The sequence below is a fragment of the Myotis myotis genome, unplaced genomic scaffold, assembly GCF_014108235.1.
Source record: "Myotis myotis isolate mMyoMyo1 unplaced genomic scaffold, mMyoMyo1.p scaffold_m19_p_19, whole genome shotgun sequence".
NCBI classification, from domain to species: Eukaryota; Metazoa; Chordata; class Mammalia; order Chiroptera; family Vespertilionidae; genus Myotis; species Myotis myotis.
Window position 1 is genome coordinate 5,321,005 of NW_023416323.1, and position 21,416 is coordinate 5,342,420.

A 21,416-nucleotide genomic window follows, 5' to 3' on the forward strand; every position below is an offset into this window, starting at 1 on the left:
TGCCCTAGGTGATGCATCAGTGAAAATTCTGCTATGTCAGATATCTGAGATTTTGCTGTCTATGGTTTCTTTTAGGATTTTTATGGTTTTATGACTTACATTAAAGTCTTTTACCCCATTTTGAGTTTATTCTTGTGTATGGTGTAAGTTGGTGGTCTAGTTTCACTTTTCTGCATGTATCTGTCCAATTTTCCCAACACCATTTATTGAAGAGACCATCTTTATGCCACTGTATGCTCTTGCCTCCTTTGTCAAATATTAATTGAGCATAGGTTTATCTGACTTTAATAAGGCATATTGAGACTGGGCTATTAATGAAAATTTGGAACCTAATTTTAACAATATCAGGTTAAACCCCAGAATACTCTAAGGTGCTTTCTTTTTCTTTTAGGGGAGAGGGAAAGATAGGGTTCCTCTGAGTCTTTCAAAGTTAATCAGTAACCCATCTTTAGATGTGATATGGCCTATGGCCAAAGTATTTTAGTTGAGATAAGCAAATTTGAAGCTTATCCTTTGAGAACTTATATCCTCTTAAAGCTAGCTGTTGTAATAGCTACATTGTGTCCTTTTGGGAGTCTAGAAATGATCTAGAGCATACAAGTAAATCATCTACATATTGGATTAGAGTGGAATATCTAGGACATTTAACATCATTTAAATTAGCTTTTAATTCTGGAAGAAATAGGTGGGATTTCCTGTATATCCCTGGGGCATTATTGTCCAAGTAAACTTATGATCTTCCCAGGTAAAGGCAAAGAGATACTGACTGTCTTTTTCTACAAGAATGCTGAAAAAAGGCATTACAAAAATCTATTACTAAAAAGTATTGGCAGTCCAGAGGAATGGCTGATAATAAGGGACGTATGTGGATTTGGAACTATAGGATGTCTGGGGATAACCATCTTATTTATAGCTCTGAGATCCTATACAAATCTCCACCTTTCCCATTCGCTTTATTTACTGGAGGGATAGGAGAATTTCAGGGTCTTGTACATGAAATTATAAGCTCATCAGGTCTTAAAAGATACTGATGAATATTAGGTAGAGGCAAATATTATCAATAGTCATGTTTTTTAAAAATATGTTTTTATTGAGTTTTTAGAAAGGGAGAACGGGAGAGAGATAGAAACACTGATTGGCTGCCTCTGCATGCCCTCCTTGGGATCAAGCCCACAACCAGGGAATGTGCCTTGACTGGGAATTGAACCAGTGACTCCTTGGTGCATGGATTGATACTCAAACATTGCGCCACACTTGCCGGGCTCAAGAGTTATTTTAACAGGAGTGGCTGACTTGATCTTACCAATATCAAGTTGCCAGGCCCAAAGTTGCATTGGAATGTCCTGCAACAAACGTTCAATTTCAATATATTTTTCCTCTTGTGGAAGTTCCTTTAAAACCATTATTTCCCAATTGGTATACAGGCTTTGGTGATATCTGAGGATAGCTGTGTCCATCTGATATTAGCAGCTTCTCATCCTCGAGGAATTTCGCAACATGGATGGCCCTTGAGAACATTATGCTAAGTGAAGTAAGTCAGTCAGAAAAAGCTAAGAACCATATGCTTTCACTCATATGTGGGATATAAAACTGAAACTCATGAACACAAACAGCAGTGTGGTGGTTGCCAGAAGGAAGGCAGTGAGAGGAGAAGGGGGTTCTAATATATGGTGACAGGAGAAGATTTGACTTTGGGTGGTGGGCACATGGTGCAAATACAGATCTTGTAACAGAGAAACCCACACCTGAAACCTGTATGTTCATGTTGACCAATGTCACTCCAATAAATTTAATTTTAAAAGATCCTCTACAGGCGTATGCCAGCAAACCTTACTCAGCTCTTCTGTTTCATTGCTCTCAGAAACCAGAAGGTGTATTAAATGGAACAGGTCAAAATAGCTGGGGTCATATGTTCTAATAGTTAAATCAGATTCCTTTGCAAACCCATTGGGGTCAGGGAAACCTTTAGTGAAATTTCTTACTCCTGCTTTAGTCCAAGGAACATATACAATAGCTGGTTGCCCTTTGCCTGAGACAGGCTTTTCCCTGAAGAGAGCTGCTAGAATTGCTGCATTATCCTTGTCTTTTTTTCTTTCCCAGATGACCCAAGCATTTTATTGAATTATAACAAGCCCTCACTTATTTGCTACTTAAAAAAACATTCAGGCCTATACTGAAAATACTTCCTCTCTGGTTTCCAGAACATTATTTTGTTTCCATCACATCATTTTCCACTAAATCCTGGAGCGGTTGACTTGAAATCGCATTTGCACTGTGCACTACAGGAAGCTACAGGAGACTTCACTACGTCACTGGATTTCTTCATCCCTTATATTTTCTGTCACCCACTGCAACAATTAGTTCAACTTTGAAGAAACATTTGAAAAACAGATCTTTGCTCAATAACCCAGCACCCTCCAGGATTTTAAAAGTGAAGAGTGTTACTTTTGCAAGTCAGAATCTGATACCAATTAAGTGGTGACAGCTTTGCCAATACTCAAGAAAATGCTTTTCCATGGCTAGGAAGGGAGACTGCCACAGTGACAGGTCCCAAAGACACATGGAGATTTCCTTGTATCACTTTCCATTCTTATTTCCCCTGGGCCAATAGGGAATGCTAATGGAAGAGATACAGAGATAGAAGGGGAAGGAAGAAGGTAGGGGCAGAGCAACTCCAGACAAGAAAGCTCAGAGAGAGAGAAAAACCAAGATGGCCTGCATAGGTAAACACCGGAGATTGCTGCCTCCCACAACAACTTCAAAAATACAACTAAAAGACAAAACGGACATCATCCAGAACCACAGGAAGGCTGGCTGAGTGGAAATTCTACAACTAGAAGGAAAGAGAAAAGCACACCGAGACTCAGAGAAGGTGCGGTGCGCAAGTAAAGTACAGAGGTACGGAGGCGCACATGGAGAGGGCTGGCGGCTGAGGGCACGGTTGTCTTTTTCAATCGGTAGGGAGTCTCAAGCTCTGTGCTCCAGTTCTGGGCGAGTCTCTGGGGAGCCAGACTCATACGGGAGAAACTGGACTGTCTGGCATCGGTCGGAACTCGAGGGCAGCTTTCTCGCGGAGGTGCTTGCAGCGATTGCTGGGACACTGAGAAGCAGGGCTCTGAGGGCAGCCATAGCTGCTTGCTCCGCCCTGTTGATCCCCTGGGACCCTGGCCCTGCCCAAGCTGTGTGCCAGCTTTTCCATATGAAAGGCCTGGCCTTTGCAATCTGAAAATCACCTAACAAACTGCAGCTGGCCCAAGGCCCCAGGGCAACTTGCATTGCTTCACAGCTGAGCTCCTGCTGGGTGGCCTCAGGAAGAGGCTAGATTAGCACCTCCTTAGAGATCCAGGAGCCACTGTGCCCAGTGGTCAGAGTGGGACCATCCAGATTGCAGCTCCTCAGATCCATAAAGGACACACTCAGGGGGCAGACTCAGTGATCACCAAAGCCCCACTGAAGCAAGTCTTGCCCCGGAGGGGTGTCTCCAGCACAGAAGTTCTCCCACCATAGACACAGCTGATTTTCACAGCCAATTGGCCTGGAGGTCAATTCCTCCAAGTGATTCCTACAACAATCAAGGCTTAACTGCAACAAGACTGTGCACAAAGCCCACAAGGGGGTGCACCAAGAGTGTCTACCACAGGTAATTGGGGAGGCTGAGCCACTGGGCCCTATAGGACACCTAGCACAGAAAGCCACTCTATCAACACAGGGAAGCATAAAAAATGCAGAGACAAAGAAACAGGACACAAATGACAGAAATGGAGGAAAGCAAACTACTGGATATAGAGTTCAAAACCACACTTTTAAGGTTTTTCAAGAACTTTCTAGAAACCGCCGATAAATTTAGTAAGACCCTCAAAAAGTCTGGTGAGACTGCTGATAAATGTAGTGAGACCCTCAAGAAATCGAGTGAGACCCTCGAGGTAATGAAAAAGGACCAACTAGCAATTAAGCATACTCTGACTGAAATAACGGATATTATGCAGAGTTCCAACAGCAGACCAGAGGATTGCAATAATCAAGTCAAAGATTTGAAACATGAAGAAGCAAAAAACACCCAACCGGAAAAGCAAAATGAAAAAAGAATCCAAAAATACAAAGATAGTGTAAGGAGCCTCTGGGACAGCTTCATGCATACCAACATCCGAATTATAGGAGTGCCAGAAGAAGAGAGAGAGCAAGATATTGAAAACCTATTTGAAGAAATAATGACAGAGAACTTCCCCTACATGGTGGAAGAAATAGACTTACAAGTCCTGGAAGCACAGAGAACCCCAAACAAAAGGAATCCAAAGAGGACCACACCAAGACACATCATCATTAAAATGCCAAGAGCAAAAGACAAAGAGAGAATCTTAAAAGCAGCAAGAGAAAGAAACTCAGTTACCTACAAGGGAGTACCCATACGACTGTCAGCTGATTTCTCAACAGAAACTTTGCAGGCCAGAAGGGACTGGCAAGAAATATTCAAAGTGATGAATGCCAAGAACCTACAACCAAGATTACTTTATCCAGCAAAGCTATCATTCAGAATTGAAGGTCAGATAAAGAGCTTCACAGATAAGGAAAAGCTAAAAGAGTTCATCACCACCAAACCAGTATTATATGAAATGCTGAAAGGTATCCTTTAAGAAGAGGAAGAAGAAGAAAAAGGTAAAGATACTAATTATGAACAACAAATATGCATCTATCAACAAGTGAATCTAAGAATCAAGTGAATAAATAATCTGATGAACAGAATGAACTGGTGATTATAATAGAATCAGGTACATAGAAAGGGAATGGACTCACTATTCTTGGGGGGGAAAGGGGTGTGGGGGATGTGGGAAGAGACTGGACAAAAATTGTGCACCTATGGATGAGGACAGTGGGTGGTAAGGGCAGAGGGTGGGGTGGGAACTGGGTGGAGGGGAGCTATGGGGTGAAAAAACGAGGAACAAATGTAATAATCTGAACAATAAAGATTTAATAAAATAAAAAAAGACTCAAATTACAGGTTGCAATAAATAAATAAATAAATATATATATATATATATATATATATATAAAATAAATATCAAAAAAAGTTAAGTTTTAGAGACTATCGCTAAACTTTTTTAAAAAGGCTCCTGAACCTAATGAGTGCCATCTCCTCACCCCTCCCCCTTCTACAGATCTTCCACTATATTTTCTCTCTGAACTTTCTTGTCTGTGCTTATTCTCCCCCTCCCTTTTTGCTTCCTCTTCTATCACCTCTATGTCTCCTCCACTACCATACCCTCGTGACCGAGGGAAAAATGAGAATAAGAATTCAGACAAGGATAATCCAGGAATTCTAGTAGCTCCCTTTAGAGAAAAACTGGTGCCAGGCAGAGGAAAACCAGCAATGCATAGACTAGAACAGAATTAAGTAAACTACCTAAAGGTTTCCCTGATTTTTTTTTCTGGGACCTTAATCGGTTTGCAGATGAGTTTAATGAAACTGTTAGATCATGCAACTATAGCAATTCTTACCTATTCCAATTAATATACCTATTGATTTCTGGAAGCAAAAGCAACAGAATTACTAAACAGGGTTTCTGGGAAACTCTTGGAGAGGAGTCTGTTTTTATGTTAGAAAGCTAGGTCATCTTAAGAAAATTATAGGAAACTGAAATGGGACTTAGAAAGAAAAGAAAGAGAAGCAAGCATAGGGCTGCTCCAAGCACTAGGAGAAGGCATTTCCTCTTCTCTTTAGTTTATGAGAAATTAAAATTATATAAAGGGGAAAGTTACTAAAGCTCTTGAAATACTGGGGCTAGTTTATCTGTTCTTAGTCACACATAACTAAGTTGGAGTAAAAGCTTCTGTGAAAATGGTAGGGATATCTAATCTACTGATGTCTCTTTTTAAAATTAAAAAAAATATGTTTCTATTGATTTTAGAGAGAGAGGAAGGAAGAGGGAGAGAGATAGAAACATTGATGAGAAACATCAATTGGCTGCCTCCTGCAAGCCTCGTACTGGGGGACAAGCCCACAACCCAGGCATGTGCCGTGACCAGGAATTGAACTAAGGACCTCTTGGTATGTGGGTCAGTGTTCAACCACTGAGCCACATCAGCTGGGCTCTTTTTACATTTTTTAAAAATATGTTTTTATTGATATTTAGAGAGAGAGGAAGGGAGAAGGAGAGAGAGAGATGGAAACATTGATGTGAGAGAGAAACATCAGTCAGCTGCCTCATGCACACCTCCTACTGGGGATTGAGCCAGCAACCTGGTGATGTGCCCTGACCGGGAATTGAATCAGTGACCTCTTGGTGCGTGGGACGATGCTCTACCAACCAAGCCACACCAGCCAGGGCACCAATATCTCTTTTATTTTCATTTATTTTAAATATATTTTTATTGACCTCAGAGAGACAGGGAGAGGGAGAGAGAGACAGAAACATCAATGATGAGAGAGAATCACTGATCAGCTGCCTCCTGCACAGCTCCCATGGGGCATGGAGCCTGCAACCCAGGCATATGCTCCTGACCAGATGAGCCAAACCAGCTAGGGCACCAATATCTCTTTTAAAACATGTCTCCTTCCAACTAGGGAATGTTGTGGGGATATACCAGAAGGGTGAAATGCATTTAGAAGTAAATAAATCAGATACTGAACCAATTGAGAAAATAATGATTTTAAAGAAACCTCCCTCAAGAAGAGGAACTGAACATTTGTTATAGGATGTTTCAATGCAACTTCAAGCCATTTCCAGTCACAGATATCCTTCATGTGTGAACTGGAATTAAGCCCAATATACAAGATTACTGAAACAGAAAAAATCCTCACCTGAGGCTATTTTTCCATTGATTTTTTAGAGACGGTGTAAGAGTAGGGGAGAGACACATTGATTGCTCGTCCTCCCCCCCCCCCCCCCATGTCCCCAACCAGTGCCGGGAGCCTGCAACCAAGGTACGGGCCCTTGACAAGAATCAAACCCAGGACTTTTCAGTCCACAGGCCGACACCCTATCCACTGAGCCAAATCGGCTGGGGCTACAAGATTACTTTTAAAAGGGGGCGTATAGCCGAACCGGTTTGGCTCAGTGGATAGAGCGTCGGCCTGCGGACTCAAGGGTCCCAGGTTCGATTCTGGTCAAGGGCATGTATGTTGGTTGCGGGCACATCCCCAGTGGGGGGTGTTCAGGAGGCAGCTGATCGATCTCTCTCATCGATGTTTCTGACTTTCTATCCCTCTCCCTTCTTCTCTGTAAAAAAAAATCAATAAAATAAAAAAAATAAATAAATAAAAGGGGGCTTATAATTCCACTTACGAGTCTCTGTAATTTTATCCTTCCAGTAAAGAAACTCAGTGGAAAAGGATGGAGATTTGTTCAGAATCTCATAGCTATAGATAAAATACTCATTTTCAAACATCCTGTGGTTTCAAATTCACATAACCTATTACGAGGTAGTCCTGTGAACTGCAAATATTTTTCAGTAAATGTATTACTGAATTTATGTAGTGCCTTTTCCAGCATCGTATATAATAAAGAGGTAATATGCAAATTGACCATCACTCCATCATGCCGTCACAAGATGGCTGTGCCCACAGTGGAGGCGGGGTTCCTGTAATGAGCCGTAATGAATGATCAGCAGGGACCTGAGGCAGCATGGTGCTGGGCCAGGGCGGGGGACCTGAGGCTGTGCCCCTCGCCCAGCAGGGCTTGATGGGGGACCTCAGGCTGAGCACTCTGCCCTTGCCCTGGGCCAGGGGACCCCAGGCCACGCCCCCAGCCCCGGCGCTGGGCCAGGGGACCTGAGGCTGTGCCCCCCACCCTGTGGGGCTTGACAAGGGTGGGGCAGGCTGGGTCTGGATCTTGCCCAATGGGGGTGGGGCTGGCTGGGTCTGGGTCTCGTGCGATTTTGAGGCTCTGCAGGTGGGTGGGGACTTGACTCTGGGTCCCCTGGCATGACCCAGACTCTGACAGGAAGAAGATTTTCATATACATTTTACTAATTTTCTTTCATTTCTGACACTTCTATTATAAAGGGCAAATAGCAATATTAAAATATTTCCTCTACTTAATCCCCTTTTAATGTGCACGAATTTTGTGCACCAGGCCACTAGTCTAATCTAGTAAAAGAGAAACATGCAAATTGACTGTACCTCCACTACACCCCAAGCCACACCCGCCAGCCAATCAGAGCGACTATATGCAAATTAACCCAACCAAGATGGCGGCCGGTAGCCATGGAGCTGGAGAAAGCAGGAGGCTTGGCTGTTCCAGTGATGGAGGAAGCCAAGCTTCCCGTCTGCCCTGGCCAGCTGTGGAACTCCGCCCAAGGCAACAAAGTTTCAATTATAGATGATAAATAAATCCCAGATACTTGCTTCCAGCCAGTCTCCACTGGGAGCTTGGGTGGCTGGGGGCTGTGGCCAGCCTACAAACAGCCATCAGCCCCTCACTCAGACTGGCCAGGCACCCCAGCAGGACCCCCCACCCTGAACAGGGTTTGGCCAGCCTGAAAATGGCCCTCAGCCCCTCACCCAGGCTGGCCAGGCACCCCAGTGAAGACCCCCACCCTGAAAGGGCTGTGGCCAGCCTGCAAACAGCCATTAGACACTCACCCAGGCTGGCCAGGCACCTCAGCGGGACGCCCCCACCCTGAAGGGGGTGTGGCCAGTCTGAAAACGGCCATCATCCCCTCATCCAGGCTGGCTAGGCACCACAGCGGGACCCCCACCTTGATCTGGGACACCCTTCAGGGCAAACCAGCCGTCCCCCACCCATGCACCAGGCCTCTTTTCTGTATAATAAAAGGGTAATATGAAAGTTGACTATAACAGCAGAACGACTGGGAATGACTGGTCACTATGACACACACTGACCACCAGGGGGCAGATGCTCAATGCAGGAACTGCCCTCTGGTGGTCAGTGCATTCCCACAGGGGGAGCTCTGCTCAGCCACAAGCAAGGCTGATGGTTGCCAGTACAGTGGTGGTGGTGGGAGGCTCTCCTGCCTCCTCAGCAGTGCTATGGATGTCCAACTGCAGCTTAGGCCTGCTCCCCGCTGGCAAGTGGGCATCCCCCGAGGGCTCCTGGGCTGCCAGAGAGGGTTGTCTGACTGCCAACTTAGGCCCAATCCCTCGGGGAGCAGGCCTAAGCCAGCAGGTGGTCATTCCCCGAGGGGTCCCAGACTACAGGAGGACACAGGCCGGGCTGAGGGACCCCCCTGAGTGCACAAATTTTTGTGCACCGGGCCTCTAGTCTCTCTATATAAAAGGCTAATATGAAAAATGTCCCCTCAGGAGTTCGACTGGGGGAATGGGAGTTCAATCGCTCACTATGATCTGTTTCTGACCACCAGGGGGCAGTGTGGAACATGACACGTGACCAGCCAGCGGTGTGGGGGCACCGAGGGAGTGAGGGTAGGACGAGGCGAGGAGGCAGGGAGGTGAGGAACCTGATCAGCCCTGATTGCCAGCCAGGCCTAGGGACCCTACCCGTGCATGACTTTTGTGCCCTGGGCCTCTGGTATTAATCATAATAATTACACTTGTTCTTTCAGCTTTTCAAAGCTTGTGTATATAGCCCAACTGTTAATGATTGCTGAAGGTGTATAAGATAACTTTTGTATTATCAGTAATACTCTTTTTATGGTTTATCTTCTGAAATTTAGAAGAAATGCTATTGCAAAAGGAAGAAAAGGGATGTATGTATTTTTAAGAGAAGTTAAAAGGAAGTAGTAGTTGGTCCTAATAACTTGGTTATTTCTGAATGAGTAAAAAGAAACAAGCAAGGGAAGTTATAGAAAGTTAGTGGAAAAGGAATATTAAGAAAGGAATTTTATGTATAAATACTAGAACCCAATTATGGAATGTGCTTATCACTAACCCAACAAGGACACTAACTAATTCAAATAGAAGCTAAAATGGCTAAAGTTAATGGTCTTCTATAACTACTGCTAAGGCACATGAAACTTTGCTTATGAAACTCTTACTGCCCTCCTGGCCTCTGGAATTTTTTTAGGTGGTAATTATAATATACAGTATTATGTTCTTACAACTCTTGGCCCCAATTAAACCTTAAGGTTACATCTTCCAATTGCATAATTAGTGGAAATCAGATTAATAACAGCACCTGAGTGTTGCCAATGGGAAGTAGATGGGCCAGATTATGAAAACTGAGAGGTATATAGTGTATCCTCACCCTGTAAGTAAATGTCATACTGATGCCGTTGTAATAACCTGGTTATTATTTAACAGGAAAGGAGGAAAGGGAGGGCTAAGAAATATAGGCATGTCACTTATCCAGCTTTGCCAAAAAGCTGCGTTTAATGCTCTCCAATTCTGTTCCCCACTGATCGCTGGGGTAAGGGACTGGACAAAGGCAGTTTAGACGCATGCCCTGTAAGGGCTGAGTGACGTGGGAAGGTGCTTTTCCTTCAATCACACCTGGAAGCAGGTCAGTGGCCAGAACAGGTGTGGCCACTACAATCTCGAAACCTGAACATTTAAACTTCCAAAGGAGCCACACTCTCTTGGTTTTTACCCTTTCTCTGGTGTCCTGGGCTCCTGGGACTCCTGCTGCAATGGGCTGCGCTGCCTGTGCTCAAGGCCATGTGGGACACCCACAGTGAACTGATAGACTTTAATTAGCTCGGATGCTGAACTATTCCTGGCTGCCACATGGCACAGAAGCTCTGGATGCTGGTCCTGCTTTTGGCTCTGCTGGAACCCCAGCCGCACCTCTTTCAGGACTGGCTTAAGGGGCAGGGGACTTTGTCACTTCACGTAAATAAAGCCTTTTCCACATCGCATTCTCCTGTGCAAATCTTAGAAAATTCCTTTTCTGAAGATATTGCAAGAACCTCAATCCCACTCCCACGAGTGAGGGAGGAATTTTATTCACTGGTAACTAGATGCAAAATATAGAGAAGTGAGACAGCCAGAAAAACCTGGATCATAACAGCTTAGAGGTTAGAAATGATCCAATGTTTTTCTCTTTTTAAACCCTCATCTGAGGATATGTTTTTATTGATTTTTAGAGAGAGAGGAAGGGAGGGAGAAGGAAAAAGAGAAAATCATCAATGTGAGAGAGAAGCATTGATCAGCTGCCTCCTGTATGCATGCTGACCAGATCAAACCTGCAAATTGGGCATGTGCCCTGACCAGGACTTGACCCCGCAGCTCTTCAGTGCATAGCTCCAACCAGCTGAGTCACACTGGCCAGGGCCAGAGTGTTTTTCTTAATAAAGGCCCATAAGACCTGGCGGCCTCCCATTTATCTGCCTTTCTATTTGGAGAAAAATTCAGCTTTGAGTTTCACGCAAGGTTATGGTCTTGCCATCCCCAATAGTCCATTGTTCAGCAAGACAAACACTGACACCAAGACTTGTTAGTCATGAGCCTTCCTAGCACTGTGGGACCACATTATCCAACGAAAGGGTTGGTCATCAATGCATACTTCCAGATTGATTTATAACCAAAAGGGGGGTGTGGAAATGAAAAAGGGCTATATGCTAAACCTGACAAACTCAGGGGCGGCCTGTGTGGTGGCCTTACAAACTCAGAGATCTAAAGTAACCACATAGGATAGTCTGAAATTAAAACTTAAAAAAATTTTGTTTTAATTTATTGATTAAGGTATTACATGTGTGTCCTTATCGCCCTATAGCCCCCCCCCCCATGCCACTCATGCCTCTCACCCCCCCTGGTGTCTGTGTCCATTGGTTAGGCTTATATGCATGCATACAAGTCCTTTGGTTGATCTTTCCCCCTTACTCCCACCCTCCCCTACCTTCCCTCTGAGGTTTGATGCTGCTCTATCTCTGGATCTGTTTTTGTTCATCAGTTTATGTTGTTCATTATATTCCATAAATGAGTGAGATCACATGATATTTATCTTTCTCTGACTGGCTTATTTCGCTTAGCGTAATGCTCTCGAGTTCCATCCATGCTGTTGCAAATGGTAAGAATTCCTTCTTTTAACTAAAAGCAGTTCATGGTGGGTAGTCATGTCATAGGGCAATATTTTTCTCCAACAAAGGCCAATCTTCACCTTACTTGAGCCTGTCTGTTGTCTTTCTCCATCAAGGATAACCACCTGATAAACAAACCTTTGGAATAACAAAGTAATTCCTAACCCCTGCCCGCCAAAGCACAGCCACAGCACCAGAGCAGAGACCACCAATGCCCTCATTGTTATTGTTATCATGTTAATTGTTGACTGTTAACTATCCTGTACCCACTTATGTAAAAGAAAGTGTCTATTCGTTTTACTTTTTATACAATACCCAAGGTTTCCCCCTTTGTTTTCTCCTGCCTCCCTATTCTATCACCAGTGGATTTCACGTAACCCCCTTATGTCTTCTCCTTTGATTGTAATGTATAAAATAAGGTGAATAATTGCCATTCTCTGAAGCATTTTCTTAACCTGTTGAGGTTTTGCTTCCTGGCAATTATACTCAGTTTGGCTCAAAAAAATTCATAAAAATTCTTACAGGTTTGAATATTTCTTACGTCAACATGGCAAGTGGAAGATGGTGCCTTTTACAGAGGTGAGGCGGAGATGAGGGGAAGGGATGAGGATTAGCTGTGGTGGGAAGCTGGTGGAGCAGGTTTTGCAGGAAGGAGGGAATCCGGATTTAGTTTTTGGCTCCATGTGAGGTACCTTTAGATGTCCCAGGAGTTTGGATTAGAGCTTGGCTTTAGGACCTCCTAGAACCTCCAGAACCAGAAAAAGGAAGAACTGGCACCTACTTCATGACAACAAAGTGCAGGCCAGCCTCCTGCCTGATCTCCGGGCGTGCCCCTGCCATGGCAGAGGCTAGAGTCAAGACCAGAAGAGACTTCAGGGGACATTCAGGACATACTTTGAGGAACAGAACTCTGGCCTAGAGAGCAGAATCGAGCAAATTATCTGACACGATTGTAAAGACTCGAAGAGTCTAATGATTTGAGATGACCACGGCTGCAGGATCCTATAGATAAGAAAATGTAAACATTCTTAAGATTCTAAAGATTCCAAGACAAGACTTCCTACTGCCCTGGAAATAAAATTCAAGTTCCTCATGGCAGCCTACCATGGGAGCCTTCAGGGTCTGTCCGGTGGCTGCTGGATTTACATCATCTGGTTCCACTCTAATGTCTGCTCACAATGCTCAGCTCATGGTGACATTTTGTTTCTCAAACACCCAGTCAGTCTCAGGGCCTTTGCATAGCCCTCTGCCCGAAAGGCTTGGCCCGGAGGTTGAGGCCGGCTCATTTTCTGTTCCAGCTCAAAGGCCTGTCCCCTCCAGAAGGAAGTAACCCAGACCACATGAACTGAATTGGCACTTCTCCCCATCCCAGACCCTGCTTTTATTTATTAAATAAGGTACTATATAAGTACTAAACTAATTAATATTTTACACTAGTGCCTGGCATGTAGTAAGTTTTGAATGGTTGTTAAATACATAAAACATTTTCTTCATAGCCTTTTACCACCACCTGAAAGCATCTTACATATTGATCTACATTTTAATTCTGCCTTTCCCACCAGAATGTTCTCTCCATGGGGGCAGGGACTTCTGGCTCACTGATGTATCTCCACTGTCTAACACAGAGTAGGTGCTCAATAAATATTTTGTGAAGTAAATTATTTGAATACAATTTGCTAATCTCTCAAATTTATCTAAAGCGTAGTCAAGGTTTCCAAATTTTCAAGTCTAAAGATCAGAGATTCAGAGGTTCTCAATATAGATTTAGTAAAGTTAAAATAACCAAAATTCAACTGAGTAAATATGAAGATCTAATTGGTTTTAATTAAAAGATTCATGAAACGGGCCCCGTCCGTTCTAGCAACTAGAAAGGTGCAGCAAGAGGCTATACAAATGGCAGGTTTTTATAGGAAGGGTGGGACACGGGCGCTATGGACAGGAGAAAGGGTTATTGGGGCCAGAGACATCTTTTCTTGGGGGGAAGAGACTGAGGGTTTTGCCTCTTCTTTCTTCGGTGCATGGAGAGGCCCCCTGTGACCTCACTGGCGCTTGACCAGAACATGCCAGACTGGCTGATTAAGATTCTGTTTCTGGCAGAGGTTAAAACTGCAATTAGATTAGGTATTAAATCTAGGTTCAGTATCATGGGTTTTTAGCACGAACGATGCCATTTGGGGCCTGTGGTTTTCTCTTTAACAGCAGGAGCTGAGACGCTGCTAGTGGACCCTGGCCTCTCCTCACCCCTCACCTGGAGATGCCCACACGTCTGGTACTGCGGCTGACAGCTGACCTGCCCGGTCCCCGACCTGCTACTTTCCACCAGACATCTTCTGACCTGGGGTGAGTGGGGCCAGAGTGACACTCTTTAAGTTTAAGCTCCCATCATGGATTTTTCTTAGTCTACTTTGGAGGCTGCCAACCCAGCAGGCTGAGTGGTGTGTTCTGGAAATTGCTGAGGGGGTTATTTTGTTTGGGATTGTCCCAGCATTATGGTTCTAGCACCTGACTTGCAGTCTGGGTATGAGTCATGGTGGTCTGCCCTCTGGCCCTCTCCACCCTTCCCCCACTTTTTCCTCCCGGCTTTGCTTGTCTTAGTCTCTCTCTCTTCCATCCTTCAAAGCCACCTGACCCAGCACCTAGAACTGGGCAGAGGGGAAGTCTTGCTTCCTTCCTGCTGTCCCTGGCCTAGGGTTTCCCCGAGTGTACAGGGCAGCCCTGGCTGTGAGTAATGTTAGGGACTTGGTTATGTCACAGACTGCAGAGCAGCAATGTTCTTTGGTCTGCTAGTGCTGTCCCCTTATCCCTTCCCCGCCTCCCATCCTTACCCATCCCTTCGTCCATTCTGTCACCCGGCTCTTTACTCCATCCTCTCTTTCTGACACTATTTACCATATGCTATAGCTGGGTAAGTGTGTGTGTGTGTGTGTGTGTGTGTGTGTGTGTGTGTGTGTCGAATAGGAAGGCAGTCAAGGGAAAATAAAATTGCATGTCTTCCCTGTGATGACTCTTTCTCCCTCTGCTCCATCTCTATCTGTATCTGATTATCATCTGGTTCCACAACCCCCTTTCTTTTGCTTTAAAAAATAATTATTTTGCCCTAACTGGTTTGGCTCAGTAGATAGAATATGAGCCTGCAGGATGAAGGGTGCTGGGTTCAATTCGGTCAAGGGTACATGCCAGGTTGTGAGCTCTGGTCCCCAGTCGGGGACATGCAGGAGGCAGCTGATCGATGGTTCTCTCTCATCATTGATGTTTCTCTCCCTCTCTCTCTCTCTCTCTCTCTCTCTCTCTCAAATCAATACAAATATTTAAAAAATTATTATTTCAGCCCGGCTGGCATGGCTCAGTGGTTGAACATCGACCTATGAACCAGGAGGTCATGGATTGATTCTGGGTCAGGGCACATGCCCCGGTTGTGGGCTTGATCCCCAGTGTGGGTGTGCAGGGGGCAGCCGATCAATGATTCTTTCTCATCATTGATGTTTCTATCTTTCTCTCCCTCTCTCTGGAAAATCAATAAAAATAGATTAAAAAATAATTATTTCAAATACAGAGTCAAGACAGGTTTAGAGGAATTATCATGTTTAGTCATATATGCACAGCTATTTTTTTATATCTTAACATTTTTATCATTTGTATCTTTAGAGAAATAAAATATTCCTGACTGATTTGGGACCTCCTGTGTCCCCTCCCAGATGCCATATAGTTAATATTCTGAGGCATTTTAAAATTATTTTTCTACGTATTTGTGTATCTGTTACCAGAAAGGGGACTGGGCCCGAGCGAGTCTACCTCGGACTGGTGGGTAGTGTGTGGCTTCTTGACTTCATGCAGCAAAGATTTCACAATACAAGTCCAAGTGATTTTGAGAAAATGTTTATTAAAGCTGGGGACAGTGAAACAAAGAAGGGCCTAGGATAGAAGAAGCAACAGGAGCGCCCACTCGGGGCTGCTTTGACTCACTGGAAAGTCAGCGAAAAGGGGACCTTGGGGACAGGGTCAAGGGGTTTGACTGGGATGAGCTGCCTGCTCCTTGCTCCCTTGGTCATAAATTTTGTGGGGTCCCTTAGAGTTTAGGGCAGTGGTTCTCAACCTTCTGGCCCTTTAAATACAGTTCCTCATGTTGTGACCCAACCATAAAATTATTTTCGTTGCTACTTCATAACTGTAATATTGCTACTGTTATAAATCGTAATGTAAATATCTGATATGCAGGATGGTCTTAGGCGACCCCTGTGAAAGGGTCGTTCGACCGCCAACGGGGTCGCGACCCACAGGTTGAGAACCGCTGCTGTAGGGGAAGATGAGGGGAAAGAGAAAGGCATGAGTGTGCTCCCAGGAGGGAGTGCACTGGCTGGGTCCTTTGTCTTGAGGGTTTTAAAGGCTGGGAGTTTAGGAGAGGACCTCAATAGAACACTCATCAGTTTTCTAGCTGTGCCCTTCCAGGGTTGTGGTCTCCAGTGATTGGTCAGCGCCAGGACAGGAGGTCATTAGTTACTGCAGCGGGTCCTGGCATTGCCTGCCTGGTTTTGCTACTTTTCTGGGCCTCGAGCTGAAATACAACTGGCCTAGATGTTGTATTTAGGGAGGAAATGTCAGGGGTCTAAACTGCATGCCCAGCGATGTGCCAGGGGAGGAAACGTCACCCTGGGATGGAGGTCCAGCACCAGTCTTGCCTGTTGCTAGGCAACTGGGGCTTTCTGCCCTGGTGACTGATAGATCCTCCTTTCCCCCAACTGGTGGGCGGAGTATGACGTAACCTGCAGCCCGGAAATACCTGAGTGACTAACCATGTACCTTATGTGGACTATACATTGGACCACCAATCCACACCTGCCAAATACCCTAAGCCCTTGTCCAATATGGACAATTCAGTAAGCCACCAATCACTAAGCCCCCACCCCTTCCCATTCCGCCCCTCAAAAGGCGTGCTCACCCCGGCACGTGCTGCTGTCCTCCCCTGGCGAGGCAGCCCGGCAGGTGCTTCTCCTCTAATAAAGCCTGTAGTCCTGGTTTTCGGCCTCTGTCTGATTTTTCAGTGGCCTTCTGTATCTGGCTGTAAAATTGATTGGCCATTTTGTTCAACTGTCTCAGGTTCCCCATTCCACTTGCCAAGGAATTTTCCTGGCTTCTTATTAACCTGCCTCATATCCACACATGATATTTGGGAAAATGTTTTTTTGTAGGTTTAAAAACTTTATATGTAGGGCAGCACACAGCATAAGCATGTCTTTCTGCAATAGCCCTTTTCTTCAGTTTTTGAGATTTTTCGTATCCATATCTGTGTGTGTGTGGGGGGGTTCATTTATTGGTCATGGAATGGCTTTACTGTGTCTCCATCTGTTATAGGTGGAAGTGGGGTGTCCTCTTCCCCACTGAGTGCTCGAGATGGGGTCCTTACGATATCGCAAGAAAAATAATTTTTTGAAACTCGTGTGGGAGGATGGTGATTTTTATTTGCATGGAATTACACATCCGGGTTTCTAAAGTCCCATTTCCCTTAATCCAGTCCTGGAGGAAGTGGGGCTGGGGAGTCAACAGAGCTAAAAGCAAAGCCAGTGCCCAGTTTCCATTCCGCACTGGCATTGGGTCGGTGTTAGCATTAGGCTAGTTGCAGTCCATTAGCCCCTTGTGTGGGGCCCCCATGGCTGTGGGCTCTGTGGGTGAATGCACGGGGGCCAAGAGAGCAGGCCCTGCAACAGGAGTCCCCAGAGTGCCAGGATAAGAGCGCAAGAGAGAGCGAACTTCTTTGTTTAGGACAGTAAATATTTCAAATCTTTCTCTTCCAGTGGCCACACCTACTCTGGCCAATGACCTGTTCCCAGGTGTGATTGACAGACAGGCACCTTCCCTGTTTCACCCAGACTTTACTGGGCAGGCATCCATTCTCCACCCTGTTTAGCCCTTCCCCCAGCAATCTCCGGGGAATGGACTGGTAGCTTCTGTTAAATTGCAGCTTCCTGGCGAAGCTGCACAAATGGCGTGTCTATAATATTTGGCCTTCTCTTTGCTCCTTTCCTGTTATTTATAACAAAGTTAATAACAACAGTTTCACATCCACTTTCCCTATGGACGTAGGTCGCTTCATTTTTTTTTTTTTTCTCTTAGCGACAACACTGTTTTTCTCTGGTTGAGAATTTCCTCATTTCAAACGCTTGAGTCATGGGGCTTCTGGCTTTAAGGCTCCCTTCTGCTCTCTGCTGGGCTCCAGCCCAGTCTCCCCCAGGAGCTCCTGGCCTCCCTGGAGGTCCCCTCCTCCCCCATCACTCTCCCTCACAGCCAGGGGGATCTTGCAACTGCAGGTCTGTGATTCTTTGCCTGACACTGGTTGCACCTCCAAGCCCATAACTGGATGCCAGTCTTCCTCACCCCGAATTCCCCATGCCCCACACCGCATCTGGCCGACATGACACAGACAGTAATTGGAGTGAAAATGTCCCCATCTCAAAAGCTGGCTTCGGAACTCTCACAGGGCAAGTGTCTTGTCTGATGAAACTATGTGGCTTAGCTGGTTGGTGGCGTGGAAGAGGGGTGGAGGACAGCATCTCGGGAAATGTTTGGCAGGGCAGCTTAATGGTTCTGCATCCAAATGGAACAGAAAAAGTTTGGGAGATGGGATGGAGAGGTGCGAGAGGTTCAGGTTTGAGCTTTGAGGGTGCTGCCTTAGGCTGGGAAACAGTGATGGCCTACATCCCGCTCTGCCCTGCCACTGCATCTCCTAGAGTGACTTCAGCTGTTAGCCAGCCTCTCAGTTTTCCCATCTGGAAACGGAGCTCACAGCTACCTGCCTCTCAGAGCGCAGAACAACCAAATGCGGGATGCGGCTTATTCCAGCTCCTCATCATAAGGTGGGATGGCACATTAGCACCTCCCTCACAGGGTTAATGCGCATCGCGTGGTTAATGGACGATATTGGCAGATAACTGATGTGAGCCAGCTACAGCTTGCTGCAGGCATGGCACCCACACCTCACACAGCCCAAAGTTAGTGTTATTATCTCCATAATGCCTTTCCATAGAGATTCAGTTACACAAGGAGTACATGATTATAAGCTCACTAACAATTTCAAAGTCTACAGAAAAGGAATCACTTTCTTCCTTCTATGCCTTACTCCCTGGTCCTGCCAGTGTTGGCCCTCACCCCCAGCCCTCCATCCCAAGGAGCTATGTTCTAATAGCTCTGTTGCTAATGTTCTCAGTTTTGCTGGCAGAACCAGCCTGGTTCTGTTATTTTCTTTTCAATTTTTTTTATTGATTAAGTTATTTTATATGTGTCCTTATCCCCATGTTACCCTCTATCCCCCTCACTCATGCCCTCACCCCCCTGTTGTCTGTGTCCACTGGTTAGGCCTATATGCTTGCATATAAGTCCTTTGGTTGATCTCTTCCCCTGTTATTTTCTGTATTTCTACAAAGTGAGCCCCACTTTTAGAGAGCTGACAAAAAGCCCCACCCAAGTTCAAGAGGTCACTGGCTGTGTGACTTGGAAGTCACATTCCCCTTTATGCACTGTTATCTCTAAGTCTGAAGTAAATTCTTCTTGCATTTAATTCCATGTTTTCATCAACATGCTCCAACTTCCAGAACAAGGAGTGGTTGCCTGGGGGATCTAGAGAACAAGGATGCAGAGGGGCCCATCTGTTCCAAGTGCTAGTGGTCCCAGGGCATCTGGGCCTCAGCTTCTCCCATCCAGTGTTGATGCCAGTGAGCCGTGTGGCCAGGCCTGGCAGAACGATGAGTGCTGGAGTCTATTTATTGTCTTCACTAGCTGAGTATAGACAGAGGCCCCCAAAAGTTAGTAACCTTGAAGCCCTAGCAAAGGTCAGGGCTGTGTACCACCCAGTTAATCTAGATAATGGTAACTGAAGCAACCTCCCTACCTTTATTCATGTAAATAGCTGAAGCAACCTCCCTACCTTTAATCATGTAAATAGCTGAAGCAAACTCCCTACCTTTAATCATGTAAATCCTTATTGATAAGATAGTCTGCCTATTACTGGAAATTGCCTGTGGGAGAGCTAATCTGTGTGTCATTGAAACCTCCTTACCCTAGGGCTACCCCAGATCAATAAAAGGTTGGAGAGGCCTGAGCATCGGTGGAAGTCCCTCTTCTTGAGTTGGACTTGCCCGCCTGGTCCCCCAATATTTTAAAATTATCTCGTGTCATTTTTCTCTCATTTGTGTGCGGCTCCTCTTTCAGATACTGAACCCTACTCCACGCGGGACGTGGAAGGAAACACTCGACAGATGAGGTTACAGTGAAGACCGAGACAGCTCAACTCACAACCCAGTGGGGTAAACAGATCAGTCACCACTGACTTCCCAGCATGGTCTGGACTGGGCTGGGGAGGTACAGGGAACTGGAACCCAGAGTAAGTGTCCGCCCCAGCCTGGGAGTGGTAGGTGCAGGGAGGAGGACTTCCTGGAGGAAGGCACGTGTGAGTCTGAAGAATGAGTAGAGGAAGATCATAGGTAAGAGCGTTCCCTGCCAAGAAAACAGCCTGTTGGGAGGTCAGAGGGTAGCATGGGGGTGTTTGGAGGAACTCAGGGTTGATAATGATTCCATCACAAAGTGCTGGGCAGGCGGGGGGTGGGGGGGGGGGGAGTTGGTTTCTCATTCAAGGAGGGGCAGGGCTTGGGATGAAAGAGGGAAGCAAACATTCTAGGTGGGAGACAGCTTGTCCTGAGGCTTGAGCAATAGAGACCCAGCAAGGATCTTATAGCTGGAGTGGAATGGGGGCCAGATGACACCGATCTGGACAGCGGTTCTAGGTTTGGGGGTCCTTAGCTGGCAGACTGTGACATTTGAAGTCCTGAGAATGTCTGGACTCACCCGAGAGAGTGAAGAGTGGACCTGGGTCCTAGCTCCTAGGAATCCCAGCATTGGAGGGGAGTGTAGATGAGGGGCAATAAAAGAGCCAGAGGATGAGGGGCTCTGAAGAGAGGAAGCCCACCATCCCCAGGTGGAGCAGAGGTTCTCAGCCAACTCCTTACCAGAATTTGTATTTTACAATACTTTTCAAAAATAATGTGCGGCTAATATCGATTTTGTATTAAAATTGATCTTTTTAGAATTTTGTGCCAGTTATGAAGATCTCTGGAGGTGCTTTCATTTTTGTTACCACAAAGGGGACCTGGCGCCCTAGCTGGCTTGACTTAGTAGATAGAGTGTCAGCCTGCGGAATGAAGGGTCTGGGTTCGATTCTGGTCACATGCTCGGATTGCGGGCTCAGTCCCCAGTTGGGGGTGTGCAGGAGGCAATCGATCAATGATGTTTCTCTCTCTCTCTCTCTCTCTCTCTCTCTCTCTCTCCCTTCCTCTCTGAAATCAATAAAAAATCCTATATAATAAAAGAGAAACATACAAATTAACCGTCCCTCCACTATGCTCACCAGCCAATCAGAGTGAGTATGCAAATTAACCTCATCGCCTCCATGGGGACTGATAGCAGGTAGGAGGCAGCTCCCAGCATGGCCTGCTTGGCAG

General features: G+C 45.7%; 1 long non-coding RNA gene and 1 other non-coding gene across 2 annotated transcripts in view; one reads left to right on the plus strand and one right to left on the minus strand.

Annotated features, from left to right (window-relative positions):
- LOC118674618 overlaps positions 1–20,503 on the plus strand; it is a 32,619-nt gene extending 12,116 nt beyond the window's left edge. Inside the window, exons 3-4 of the long non-coding RNA XR_004973679.1 lie at positions 14,131–14,271; positions 20,131–20,503. This is a non-coding gene — a long non-coding RNA (uncharacterized LOC118674618). The remainder of the gene's footprint in view (positions 1–14,130; positions 14,272–20,130) is intronic.
- LOC118674927 lies at positions 2,437–2,566 on the minus strand. The gene has a single exon (XR_004973767.1). It is a non-coding gene; the product is annotated as a small nucleolar RNA SNORA24 (small nucleolar RNA).
- Positions 20,504–21,416: the final 913 nt, after the last annotated feature.